The 12,500-nt window shown below is 51.2% G+C and overlaps 2 non-coding genes across 2 annotated transcripts in view; both read left to right on the forward strand.

The window, feature by feature from the left end:
• The first annotated feature begins 11,542 nt into the window (after positions 1–11,542).
• On the forward strand, positions 11,543–11,696 carry LOC126318507 (5.8S ribosomal RNA). Its single transcript, XR_007557329.1, has one exon. It is a non-coding gene; the product is annotated as a 5.8S ribosomal RNA (ribosomal RNA).
• A 189-nt stretch (positions 11,697–11,885) lies between these two features.
• The window catches only part of LOC126318486 (large subunit ribosomal RNA), a 4,207-nt gene continuing 3,592 nt past the window's right edge, over positions 11,886–12,500 (forward strand). The window contains exon 1 of the ribosomal RNA XR_007557314.1: positions 11,886–12,500. This exon is cut by the window's right edge and continues 3,592 nt beyond it. This is a non-coding gene — a ribosomal RNA (large subunit ribosomal RNA).

A 12,500-nucleotide genomic window follows, 5' to 3' on the forward strand; every position in this document is an offset into this window, starting at 1 on the left:
CATGGGCGCTGGCCGGCAGGCCGCGAGACCTGACGCCCGGCGGCAAAGAGTGCTCCTCTGAGGATATAGATGTTCCGTTCCGCCGCACAATGGTGACGGTGACCGCTGCCTGCGGTGGCAACGCTGGGCACAGTCGATACTCGCCGTGTGGTGGAAGGTAAACATTATGCGGTACATCAGTACTTTCCTAATAGTTCGGTCGTCTCACGGCACTGCTTAGTAAATGATGCAAGGCCACATATAGATGATTTATGCGAATGTCCCTATACGTGCTGTAAGACTGGGCACACAACGTGAATCGCACGTCAGCCAGACACTCGAACATGCACTACTCTCGGCCTGCAACGGAGACACACAATACGTAAACATCTGGAATGCGACAATGTCGAGTGCACCCTCTCTGCCACATTGCACCGTCGACACTATGATAACCAGACCAGTAGGTCCACCTATAAAAGCACAATACCACACTCCTCCGACAACTACCATTGCTCAGATAAACCAACACCACCAACACACATCCTACACAGAGGGGCACCAAATATCACCACCCGCCCTCGTGTTATACCACATGAAAAATTGCAGAAGTGAGAGACACAGACCCGCCAGCCTCTTGCTACAAGCATCGAACCGACGTGACGTATCTGACGGTGACTCAGGCATCCGCGTACTGCCTCCACTATCCACCCCCCCCCCCCCTCTCTGCCCCCTTCCCACACAATACCAAATTTAACCAACTTTATCGCTTAACCTAACTGTGGTTTTACCAGATTATCGCTTAACCTAACTGTGGTTTTACCAGATTATCGCTTAACCTAACTGTGGCTGTACCAGATTATCGCTTAACCTAACTGTGGCTGTACCAGATTATCGCTTAACCTAACTGTGGCTGTACCAGATTATCGCTTAACCTAACTGTGGCTGTACCAGATTATCGCTTAACCTAACTGTGGCTGTACCAGATTATCGCTTAACCTAACTGTGGCTGTACCAGATTATCGCTTAACCTAACTGTGGTTGTACCAGATTATCCCTTAACCTAACTCAATTTGTCCCTTAACCTAACTCAATTTGTCCCTTAACCTAACTCAATTTGTCCCTTAACCTAACTCAATTTGTCCCTTAACCTAACTCAATTTGTCCCTTAACCTAACTCAATTTGTCCCTTAACCTAACTCAATTTGTCCCTTAACCTAACTCAATTTGTCCCTTAACCTAACTCAATTTGTCCCTTAACCTAACTCAATTTGTCCCTTAACCTAACTCAATTTGTCCCTTAACCTAACTCAATTTGTCCCTTAACCTAACTCAATTTGTCCCTTAACCTAACTCAATTTGTCCCTTAACCTAACTCAATTTGTCCCTTAACCTAACTCAATTTGTCCCTTAACCTAACCCACGTTGTCCCTTAACCTAACTCAATTTGTCCCTTAACCTAACTCAATTTGTCCCTTAACCTAACTCAATTTGTCCCTTAACCTAACTCAATTTGTCCCTTAACCTAACTCAATTTGTCCCTTAACCTAACTCAATTTGTCCCTTAACCTAACTCAATTTGTCCCTTAACCTAACTCAATTTGTCCCTTAACCTAACTCAATTTGTCCCTTAACCTAACCCACGTTGTCCCTTAACCTAACCCACGTTGTCCCTTAACCTAACCCACGTTGTCCCTTAACCTAACCCACGTTGTCCCTTAACCTAACCCACGTTGTCCCTTAACCTAACCCACGTTGTCCCTTAACCTAACCCACGTTGTCCCTTAACCTAACCCACGTTGTCCCTTAACCTAACCCACGTTGTCCCTTAACCTAACCCACGTTGTCCCTTAACCTAACCCACGTTGTCCCTTAACCTAACCCACGTTGTCCCTTAACCTAACCCACGTTGTCCCTTAACCTAACCCACGTTGTCCCTTAACCTAACCCACGTTGTCCCTTAACCTAACCCACGTTGTCCCTTAACCTAACCCACGTTGTCCCTTAACCTAACCCACGTTGTCCCTTTGCCTAACATAGTTCACTGCTCGGAATCTCTGGTGTCGTTGTTATCCTCATGTAGATGTCTTGCGAGTGTTGCTTACTTTCCACATATTCCCGCTATCCACTGTCAATTGTACTGCAATAGGACTATATCGCCCCCCCCCCCTCTGCCCCTCTCTTTGTGTCTCCGTCCTCTCAAGCTGGTCGGTCTGGCGTTTGAGTGTTAAATGAGCCTCGCAGCTGTTCAGTTGCGTTCAGATGTCGACGCCCTCAGTGTACGTCGTGGTATGGTCTGTGTCCATTGTCCGCTGATGTCGTACGCGTAACCCACACGCTGTACCGATCATCGGTAGTTACGTACAGAGTGAAGTAGTGTGATACGTGTGACCGTACGCTGGCTGTGCCCAACGGTGTCGAATCTCAATTTCCATATGTTGTGCTCGATGCTACTTGTCTCGTCTCCCAATAACAGCTAGGTTGCACTGTGGTACGCCGTAGAGGCGTGTGGGAGGAACGTACGAACGCATTGTATGTCACCCTGGGTCGCTGGGGGTGGTGGTGCGGTGAGTCAGGTCAGGTCAGCGTGAGCCGTGTGATGTAGTGACGCGTGTATTCCGACTTTGTCGTATTGCCTCACACAAAGTGCTACCCTGGTGGACCGCGTTCCATATCTGGGACATGCCGCAGATGCCGGTTGACAGTGGATCGCGGAAGGGACATCGCATACGTGCGTGGGCCACCTTCCACGTGTTCTCTTCTGCACATGTCGCAGTGTGTATGTGGTCTGATGTAGCGTGTCGTGACACATGACATCCTGGCATGCAAGAATTGTTGAATTCGCAAATGTAGGTGGACATCTACGTTTACTGCCCAAGATACGCAAATGAACTGGAAATCCGTTGTTGAGCGGTTGTTCACGCTGGAGGTGAATCTGTGATGGCGACGATCGGTACAGCTATTAACCGGTTGTTTCAGCGGTACCCGCCACATCCACACACGTGACTAGGCCCATGTGGGTATGAAGCGATACGCGGCGGTGGCTTGGTGGGACTGTTCCCGGCCGGTGAAGGGGGGCCGCCCGGCGTGTTGGCCGCGCGCTGCGTGGGCGCACGCGCAACAGGCGGCTGGTGGGGGGCGCCGAGTGGCAGGAGCGCCAGCCGACGGGCTCGGCAGGCGGCGCAGCTACGCTGCGGCGCACCCTGCACGCGGCGCCTGGCGGCCAAAGTTGGTTCAGCCGAGCCCGGTGCGAAGCGCGGTGGACATCTGCGGTGTGCTGGTCTGATTGAGGACTGTGTGCGTTGAGGATGCGCCGCCGCCTGGCACTCGGCGCCGCGACGCCGTCTGCTGCTCGGTCGCCCCAGCGGTTCTCGCAGGTGGTTTGTATCGCAGTTGTGCGGACGTGTTGGCGCGTGCGCTGTGCTGGGAGAGTTCGCTTCTGCACCCAAGTGGGGCTTTGCCCTTGTGTGGCGCTGGCGTTGGAGCTGCCGGTCACCATAGGTGGCGCGTGTTGTCTCCCGCCGGCAATGCCACGACAGCACGCTCCCGGGCCTCTGTCGGCAGCGGCAAGCTCAGTTGGGAGCAAGGGTGTTCGCACTAAAACCGTCTACTCGCCTAACTCTGGGCGATTGCGCCTCTCTCGAAACCGACCAAGTACCTAGGACGGCGCTGCGCGCCGCCGGGACCTGAGAGGGTTTCGAGGTGTATCGTGCAGGGGAGCTCGGCCTCCTCCTGTTTGCAGAATAATTGAGCGGACGCTTGCGTGTTCGCGCGGGCCCCCGGGACACACTCCCGGGCGGCCGGCTGCTCAGCTCTAGTTGACGCAGCTCCCTGGTTGATCCTGCCAGTAGTCATATGCTTGTCTCAAAGATTAAGCCATGCATGTCTCAGTACAAGCCGCATTAAGGTGAAACCGCGAATGGCTCATTAAATCAGTTATGGTTCCTTAGATCGTACCCACGTTACTTGGATAACTGTGGTAATTCTAGAGCTAATACATGCAAACAGAGTCCCGAAGTGCGCCAACGCGAGCTTCCGTGATGTCTGAACCCGCTCCTCAGGACGAGTCGGGACAGGCAACTGAGGAAAACGTTCTACAAAGACACACGAGAATATCATTGCTCCTCGAGCAACATATTAAAAATGGTAAAATTAGTCAAGCGGCTCTGACTATAATCAAAAATGAACTGGCGGCGTGGGCTATCGCAAACGCCAAGCTTGAGGGCCGAGTGGAAGAACTGACAAAAGAAAATGAGAGACTAAGGAAACAACCCGGAAAGACCTGGGCGGCGGTGGTCGCACAAGCGCCACCAAAACCGCAGACTACAAAGGATACCATTGCAAAAGTTACTAAAAGATCTGACACAACGGTATTCCTAAGAACCCTACCAGGTCAAGACACTAGCGTTAAAAGAATACAGGAATTGCTTACGACAACTATCAATCCAGCTAAAGACAAAATTAAAATAAATAAGGTAAAACCCAGCAGAAACTCTGTCATTGTTGAAGTAGCTTCAGAAGAAGACAAAGAGAAACTGTTAAATAATGCAAAACTAAACTCGGTGGTCAAATGCGAGCCACCGAGGAAAAGAAACCCATTGGTCATCTTGTATGATGTACCAACAGTCATGACGAATGAAGAACTGCAAAAATCTATAAAGGCTCAGAATTTTGATGATATGACAGAAGAAGAATTTAAAGCAAACTTCAATTTGAGATTCAAAACCGGGCCTCGGGACCGTGATGTGGTCCATCACGTTGCCGAGGTCTCCGCTCACATGTGGAAAAGAATTACAGCAATGGGCAGACTATATGTCGGCTTTCACGCCATTAACACACGCGACTTTCTGGTCGTACCGCGTTGCCACAATTGTGGAGATCTCGACCACGTTTTGAGGCACTGTACCAGGGGGTCGGCCTGCTCGAAATGTGGCGAGGATGGCCACGTCAGGAAGGACTGTAGGGCGGCGGCGGTTTGTATCCCCTGCAAGAGACGGGGTAAAAAGCCCTGTGGTACCACGGGACGTAGCTGCCCCACCTACAGACTTCTGGAACAAAGGCTTATTTCAAGAATAGACTATGGCTGATCAAACCAAAGCCAACAGGATGCCCAAAAGGAAATCCCCTAGCAAAAGGAGGAGGGATGCCCTGAGGGCGAGTGCTTTCAAGCTTTTCTTGAGGTTGCACATGGGCACCACAACCAGAACCGTAGATAAAAGCACTCAAACCGACTCTACCACTACGGATAGAGGGACACAAACGAGGCCTCTGGCAGTCACGCTCCCCTCCTCCCCAAGCAGGGAAACAAGGCCGACAAAAGACCTACGGCAACGGCATCCTGTACCAGAGACGGTGGCAGTCTCAGCAGAATTAAATATAACAACAAAACAACCAGTTCAAGAAAATAAAATAACTAGTTCAAGTGAACCAGATGCAATAAAAGATCCTGTAGTGAGACTGCCACCTGTCGATCCAGTCAGAGTCTATCCAAACCTGGAACTCACCATGCAACTGGCGAGGCTGGAGCAGCCGACTACCCTGACCACTGCCTTGAGACATGTGGTTCGGGTGGGACATGAATATGGACAGAGAGTCACCTTCTCGGTAATGGAGGCTGTGGACAGAATTCAACTCAAGTCAGTGAATCTCCCCACTGACTTCGGAGCCCTGCGTGACCTACTAAAGAAAGTCTTTGACAGACGTGGAGAAAAATTCGACCTGAATGAAATTTATCGACAAGCTGTTCTGGCAAATGGACGTATCACATTCGACTGGAACAAAACATGGCCTCATGACAGGATTCACACATACACTCCATAGACAACTACATGACGGAAATCACCATTGGCCAACTAAACACCCATAACAGCAGACTTGTCATGCAGGAGTTGCGAAGGGAAGTGGAGGAGAGGAGACTGGATGTGGTCTGCCTGCAGGAGCCGTACTCCCTAAACGGGAAGATTGCTTTCACAGCTGCGACCTGGCAAGTCGTCTGCAGAGGTGAAGACCCAAAAGCGGCAATTATTATCACTAACAAACTGATAAGGGCTACAGTTTTAACGCAGTTCACAACCAGCCACTGCAACGTCGTGGAGCTACAATCTCCAGCAGGAGCTATTATTATGATCAACACATACTTTCAATATGGTGATGATATTGAAAGACACCTAGCTCATCTCACCACAGCTATCACGGCGTTGCGGGGGCGGAAAACATTTGTGACTGCCGATATGAATGCCAAATCCCCCTTATGGTACAGCGGCACCAGGGATCCCAATGGAGAGAAGGCAGAAGAAGCCATCATGGCCTTGCAGCTTGTAGTGGCTAACAAGCCAGGCAACCCTCCGACCTATGCGGCGGGAGGGGGCCAAGGCACAAACATCGACGTGACCCTGGCTACGCCAAACGCAGCATACCTAATCCAGCAATGGAAAGTAGTTGAGAATGCCACTACAAGTGACCACAATCTTATTACTTTCAACATAGGAGATGGCGAGAGCCGCTGGGCCATGGGGTGGGAAATACAATACAATTACAATAGAGCCGACTGGGAGAGACTTGCTGGGGAGTGCGACATTCCTCCGATATCAGAAGGTGACGACCACAGACACTTTGACGTTGACAACAGAGCCGAAGAACTGGTCTCAGTAATAACTCGAGCAGTCAAGGCAGCCGTACCTACTAGGAGGAGGGCCATGGCGGCCTCTCCATCACCATGGTCTGCTGAACTAGAGGAGATGCGCCGGTCGGTCAGAAGGCTCAGGAGGCACTACCAGCGCAGTGTCGTCTGGCAAGAAAGACAAAGATGGCTGCAGCTTTACCGGGAAGCCAAAGATAACTTCCAAAAACAGCTACGGGAAGTTAGAACAAAAAGTTGGGAACACTTTGTTCTGAACCAACTAGCATTAGACCCATGGGGAGTTCCCTACAGGCTTGTCCGGGAAAAGATCCGTTCTCCGATGGAGCTTTCAACCGTCAGGCATGGGGACCGGATGACGGGGTCTTGGCAGGAAACTGCTGAGGTCCTTCTCCACTCCCTGTTGCCTGATGATACAGCGGATGAGACAGATGAACAACGGCAGCTGCGGGAGAATAACAACAATGCATATGAAAATGATATGGCAGTCTACCCATTCTCAGAAGAAGAGGTAGCTGGCCACATAAATTCCCTGAAGAGAGGAAAAGCTCCTGGGCCAGACGGTATTGTGGCGGAAGTGGTGCAATTCCTGGCCCCCCAGATAGTAACACACCAGACAGATAACTCATTTATATAACGAATGCCTCAAGCAGAAAAAGTTCCCTCGAATATGGAAGAGGGCAATGTGGTAATTATAAAGAAAGGGGCTGACAAAGACCCAGCAGAAACCAAATCTTATAGACCTATCTGCCTGCTTGATCTGCTTGGGAAGATTCTGGAGAGACTTCTGGCTGATAGACTGGCGGCACACCGAGTGCTGTGCGGAATGAGCAACAGGCAGTTTGGCTTCAGGTCTGGACGATCGGCATCTGATGCAATCGCCCTGGCGGCCGAGGTCTGCGGCTCTACCCCGTACAAGTACGTTGTTGGCATCATGGTGGATATAAGTGCGGCCTTCGACAACCTGTGGTGGCCTTCGCTCTTCTCCTGCTTAAGGGAGAAGGAGTGTCCAGGGCCGCTATATGGCTGTCTGAGGAGCTATTGTGAAGATCGGGAGGTCTGGCTATCATCTGCTAGCACAAGAGTAAGGAAAACTATCACCAAGGGATGTCCCCAGGGTTCCGTACTGGGGTCCGCTGTTCTGGGACATCCACATGGAACCCTTACTAGATACATTACAACAAAGCGACGAAGTGCTGGAGGTGATAGCCTACGCAGATGATCTCCTCCTACTGGTCGGCGGCCGTAGCCGAGAGGACATAGAGCCTAAGATCGAGAGAGCAATAAACACACTCCAACTGTGGTGCCGCAAGACAAAAATGACAATTTCACCGGCCAAGTCTACCTATCTTCTTCTAAAGGGACAATTAGCTCGTAACCCAACTGTTAGGATAGATGGATCACCAGTTCTCCGCGACGTGAGACACGCTATCTAGGTATCATCATTGATGAAAGGTGGACTTTCAGTAGACACATTGAAACCGTAACTCAAAGAGCTTTACAGGTACTCAACAACCTCATCTCCATTGGGCATAAGCGGTTTCATCTTCCTCCACATCTCATCAAACTCTATCATAACAGTATACTACATCCATAGTGGGTTACGGATCCGGAGTCTGGGCACACAGGCTCACGAGGGTGGTGCCCGCCATGACAGTGAGGAGAGTGCAGAGAAATATGATCCTGAGATCAGTGGGGGCATACAGAACTACACCGGGAGGAGCCCTGTTAGTTATTATGGGGCTTTGCCCCCTGGATATCAAATTCGGGAGCAGGCGCTTGGTACTGGACTAAAAAGGGGAATTTGGAAAAAACCGAGGAAATTCTGGGCAGCAGGACAGAAAATAAAGTAGAAATTAGGAAAAAAGGGGAGCTGCTATGGCAACTTTCGTGGGAAACCGAAGAAACAGGCGTCGTACCTTTGAGCTCCTACCAGATGTTAGGGAAAGGATGGAAATGTCACATTTCGATCCATCCCGGGGACTCATCCACTTCCTCACTGGGCATGGACCGTACTCGACATATCTATGTCGATTTGGTAAAAAGGCGACACCTGCGTGTGACTGTGGTGTTCCGGAGGGTACTCCTGACCATGTAGTCTACGAGTGCCCCCTTTTCAATGATGTGGCCTCAGTACTGCGGGACCAACTACCACATAACGACACCTTTAGACTAATCAGACATCGCGACACTTTCGACATCATAAACAAACTGGCTAACGCGGTATCTCAGAAAGTCCTAAAGGACTACCTGAAAGACCTATAGTAGCACAAAAAGAGATAACCCAGGACACAGATAGAGTATGATACCCTACTCCCAAACCGCCTGGGCGCGGAAAGGCCGACTTCCTCAGTCTGAATCCGCCGCGCCACAGGATTCTGGGGGGTGGGTGGCAGCCTTACCAAACCAGACAACGCACCGGACTTGACATTAGGATAGTTAGTTGTAGGACTTAGTTTTTAGATTTTATTATTAGTAACCTGCAGCGATCACCATCTCGGCCTGCCCAGTGTCAGGGGCACGCTCATTGGGGTTAGCTCAATGAGCAAGGCTCTACAGTAGGTTTATATAAATTAGCTGACACAACTGTAACGCTGTAGGATTAGTAACTAGTCTAAAGATTAAAATGTTTGTAGTAGACTAACATAATGTTGCCCATTGCTTACTGTTCACTTATATACTAACTAGTTACTACATAGAACTTAGAATTAGCTGCTAATTACCCTTGTATAACTAACTTGGCCCACTAATCCAAATAAGGCAGTGGGCTAGATGTAAAATTAACGTTGTTTATGGAAATAAAGAATTATTTTTTTTTTTTTTTAAAAAAAAAAAAAAAAAAAAAAAAAAAAAACAGAGTCCCGACCAGAGATGGAAGGGACGCTTTTATTAGATCAAAACCAATCGGATTGGCTTGTCTGGTCCGTTTGCCTTGGTGACTCTGAATAACTTTGGGCTGATCGCACGGTCCTCGTACCGGCGACGCATCTTTCAAATGTCTGCCTTATCAACTGTCGATGGTAGGTTCTGCGCCTACCATGGTTGTAACGGGTAACGGGGAATCAGGGTTCGATTCCGGAGAGGAGCCTGAGAAACGGCTACCACATCCAAGGAAGGCAGCAGGCGCGCAAATTACCCACTCCCGGCACGGGGAGGTAGTGACGAAAAATAACGATACGGGACTCATCCGAGGCCCCGTAATCGGAATGAGTACACTTTAAATCCTTTAACGAGTATCTATTGGAGGGCAAGTCTGGTGCCAGCAGCCGCGGTAATTCCAGCTCCAATAGCGTATATTAAAGTTGTTGCGGTTAAAAAGCTCGTAGTTGGATTTGTGTCCCACGCTGTTGGTTCACCGCCCGTCGGTGTTTAACTGGCATGTATCGTGGGACGTCCTGCCGGTGGGGCGAGCCGAAGGGGTGCTTTCGCGTCCCGAGGCGGACCCCGTTTAAATCCTACCAGGGTGCTCTTTGTTGAGTGTCTCGGTGGGCCGGCACGTTTACTTTGAACAAATTAGAGTGCTTAAAGCAGGCAAGCCCGCTGAATACTGTGTGCATGGAATAATGGAATAGGACCTCGGTTCTATTTTGTTGGTTTTCGGAACCCGAGGTAATGATTAATAGGGACAGGCGGGGGCATTCGTATTGCGACGTTAGAGGTGAAATTCTTGGATCGTCGCAAGACGAACAGAAGCGAAAGCATTTGCCAAGTATGTTTTCATTAATCAAGAACGAAAGTTAGAGGTTCGAAGGCGATCAGATACCGCCCTAGTTCTAACCATAAACGATGCCAGCCAGCGATCCGCCGCAGTTCCTCCGATGACTCGGCGGGCAGCCTCCGGGAAACCAAAGCTTTTGGGTTCCGGGGGAAGTATGGTTGCAAAGCTGAAACTTAAAGGAATTGACGGAAGGGCACCACCAGGAGTGGAGCCTGCGGCTTAATTTGACTCAACACGGAAACCTCACCAGGCCCGGACACCGGAAGGATTGACAGATTGATAGCTCTTTCTTGATTCGGTGGGTGGTGGTGCATGGCCGTTCTTAGTTGGTGGAGCGATTTGTCTGGTTAATTCCGATAACGAACGAGACTCTAGCCTGCTAACTAGTCGCGTGACATCCTTCGTGCTGTCAGCGATTACTTTTCTTCTTAGAGACAGGCGGCTTCTAGCGCACGAGATTGAGCAATAACAGGTCTGTGATGCCCTTCAGATGTTCTGGGCCGCACGCGCGCTACACTGAAGGAATCAGCGTGTCTTCCTAGGCCGAAAGGTCGGGGTAACCCGCTGAACCTCCTTCGTGCTAGGGATGGGGCTTGCAATTGTTCCCCATGAACGAGGAATTCCCAGTAAGCGCGAGTCATAAGCTCGCGTTGATTACGTCCCTGCCCTTTGTACACACCGCCCGTCGCTACTACCGATTGAATGATTTAGTGAGGTCTTCGGACTGGTACGCGGCATCGACTCTGTCGTTGCCGATGCTACCGAAAGATGACCAAACTTGATCATTTAGAGGAAGTAAAAGTCGTAACAAGGTTTCCGTAGGTGAACCTGCGGAAGGATCATTACCGACTAGACTGCATGTCTTTCGATGGGTGTCGTGTCGTGTCGCGCAACACGCTACCTGTACGGCAGTGGCCGTGCGCCGCGTGCGGAACCACGCGTGCCTCTCAAAACTAGCGGAAGTGTTGTTGTTGTGTGGTACGAGCGCTGAAGCTCTGGAGCGGCTGGCCTGCGGTACCTGGCGCCTGGCGCCGGTTTTGAATGACGTTCGCCCGAGTGCCTGTCCGCTCCGGTGTGGAGCCGTACGACGCCCATCGGCTGTGAGGCCGTTGGACACAAAAAAAAATAGTGGAACAGGGGCCGTCAGACGCCTCAGTCCCGCAAATGCTACTGTCTTGAAAGAGACAGTGGGAGACTGAAAAGGAAAAGATCACCCAGACGGTGGATCACTCGGCTCGTGGGTCGATGAAGAACGCAGCAAATTGCGCGTCGACATGTGAACTGCAGGACACATGAACATCGACGTTTCGAACGCACATTGCGGTCCATGGATTCCGTTCCCGGGCCACGTCTGGCTGAGGGTCGGCTACGTATACTGAAGCGCGCGGCGTTTGTCCCCGCTTCGGAGACGTGGGAGTGTCGTGGTCGCCTGTGTGGCCGGCCGCGTCTCCTTAAACGTGCGATGCGCGCCCGTCGCCTGGCGGTTCGCATACCGGTACTTTCTCGGTAGCGTGCACAGCCGGCTGGCGGTGTGGCGTGCGACACCTCGTACAACGACCTCAGAGCAGGCGAGACTACCCGCTGAATTTAAGCATATTACTAAGCGGAGGAAAAGAAACTAACAAGGATTCCCCCAGTAGCGCGAGCGAACAGGAAGAGTCCAGCACCGAACCCCGCAGGCTGCGCCTGTCGTGGCATGTGGTGTTTGGAGGGTCCACTACCCCGACGCCTCGCGCCGAGCCCAAGTCCATCTTGAATGAGGCCACGGCCCGTAGAGGGTGCCAGGCCCGTAGCGGCCGGTGCGAGCGTCGGCGGGACCTCTCCTTCGAGTCGGGTTGCTTGAGAGTGCAGCTCCAAGTGGGTGGTAAACTCCATCTGAGACTAAATATGACCACGGACGAGAGCACATGTACCGTGAGGGAAAGTTGAAAAGAACTTTGAAGAGAGAGTTCAAAAGTACGTGAAACCGTTCTGGGGTAAACGTGAGAAGTCCGAAAGGTCGAACGGGTGAGATTCACGCCCATCCGGCCACTGGCCCCCGCCCTCGGCAGATGGGGCCGGCCGCCCGCGCGGAGCAATCCGCGGCGGGGTCGTGTCCGGTTGCCTTTCCACTCGCCGCGGGGTGGGGCCGTTCCGGTGTGCGGTGGGCCGCACTTCTCCCTAGTAGGA

Source organism: Schistocerca gregaria, unplaced genomic scaffold (assembly GCF_023897955.1).
Source record: "Schistocerca gregaria isolate iqSchGreg1 unplaced genomic scaffold, iqSchGreg1.2 ptg000670l, whole genome shotgun sequence".
Taxonomy (NCBI): Eukaryota; Metazoa; Arthropoda; class Insecta; order Orthoptera; family Acrididae; genus Schistocerca; species Schistocerca gregaria.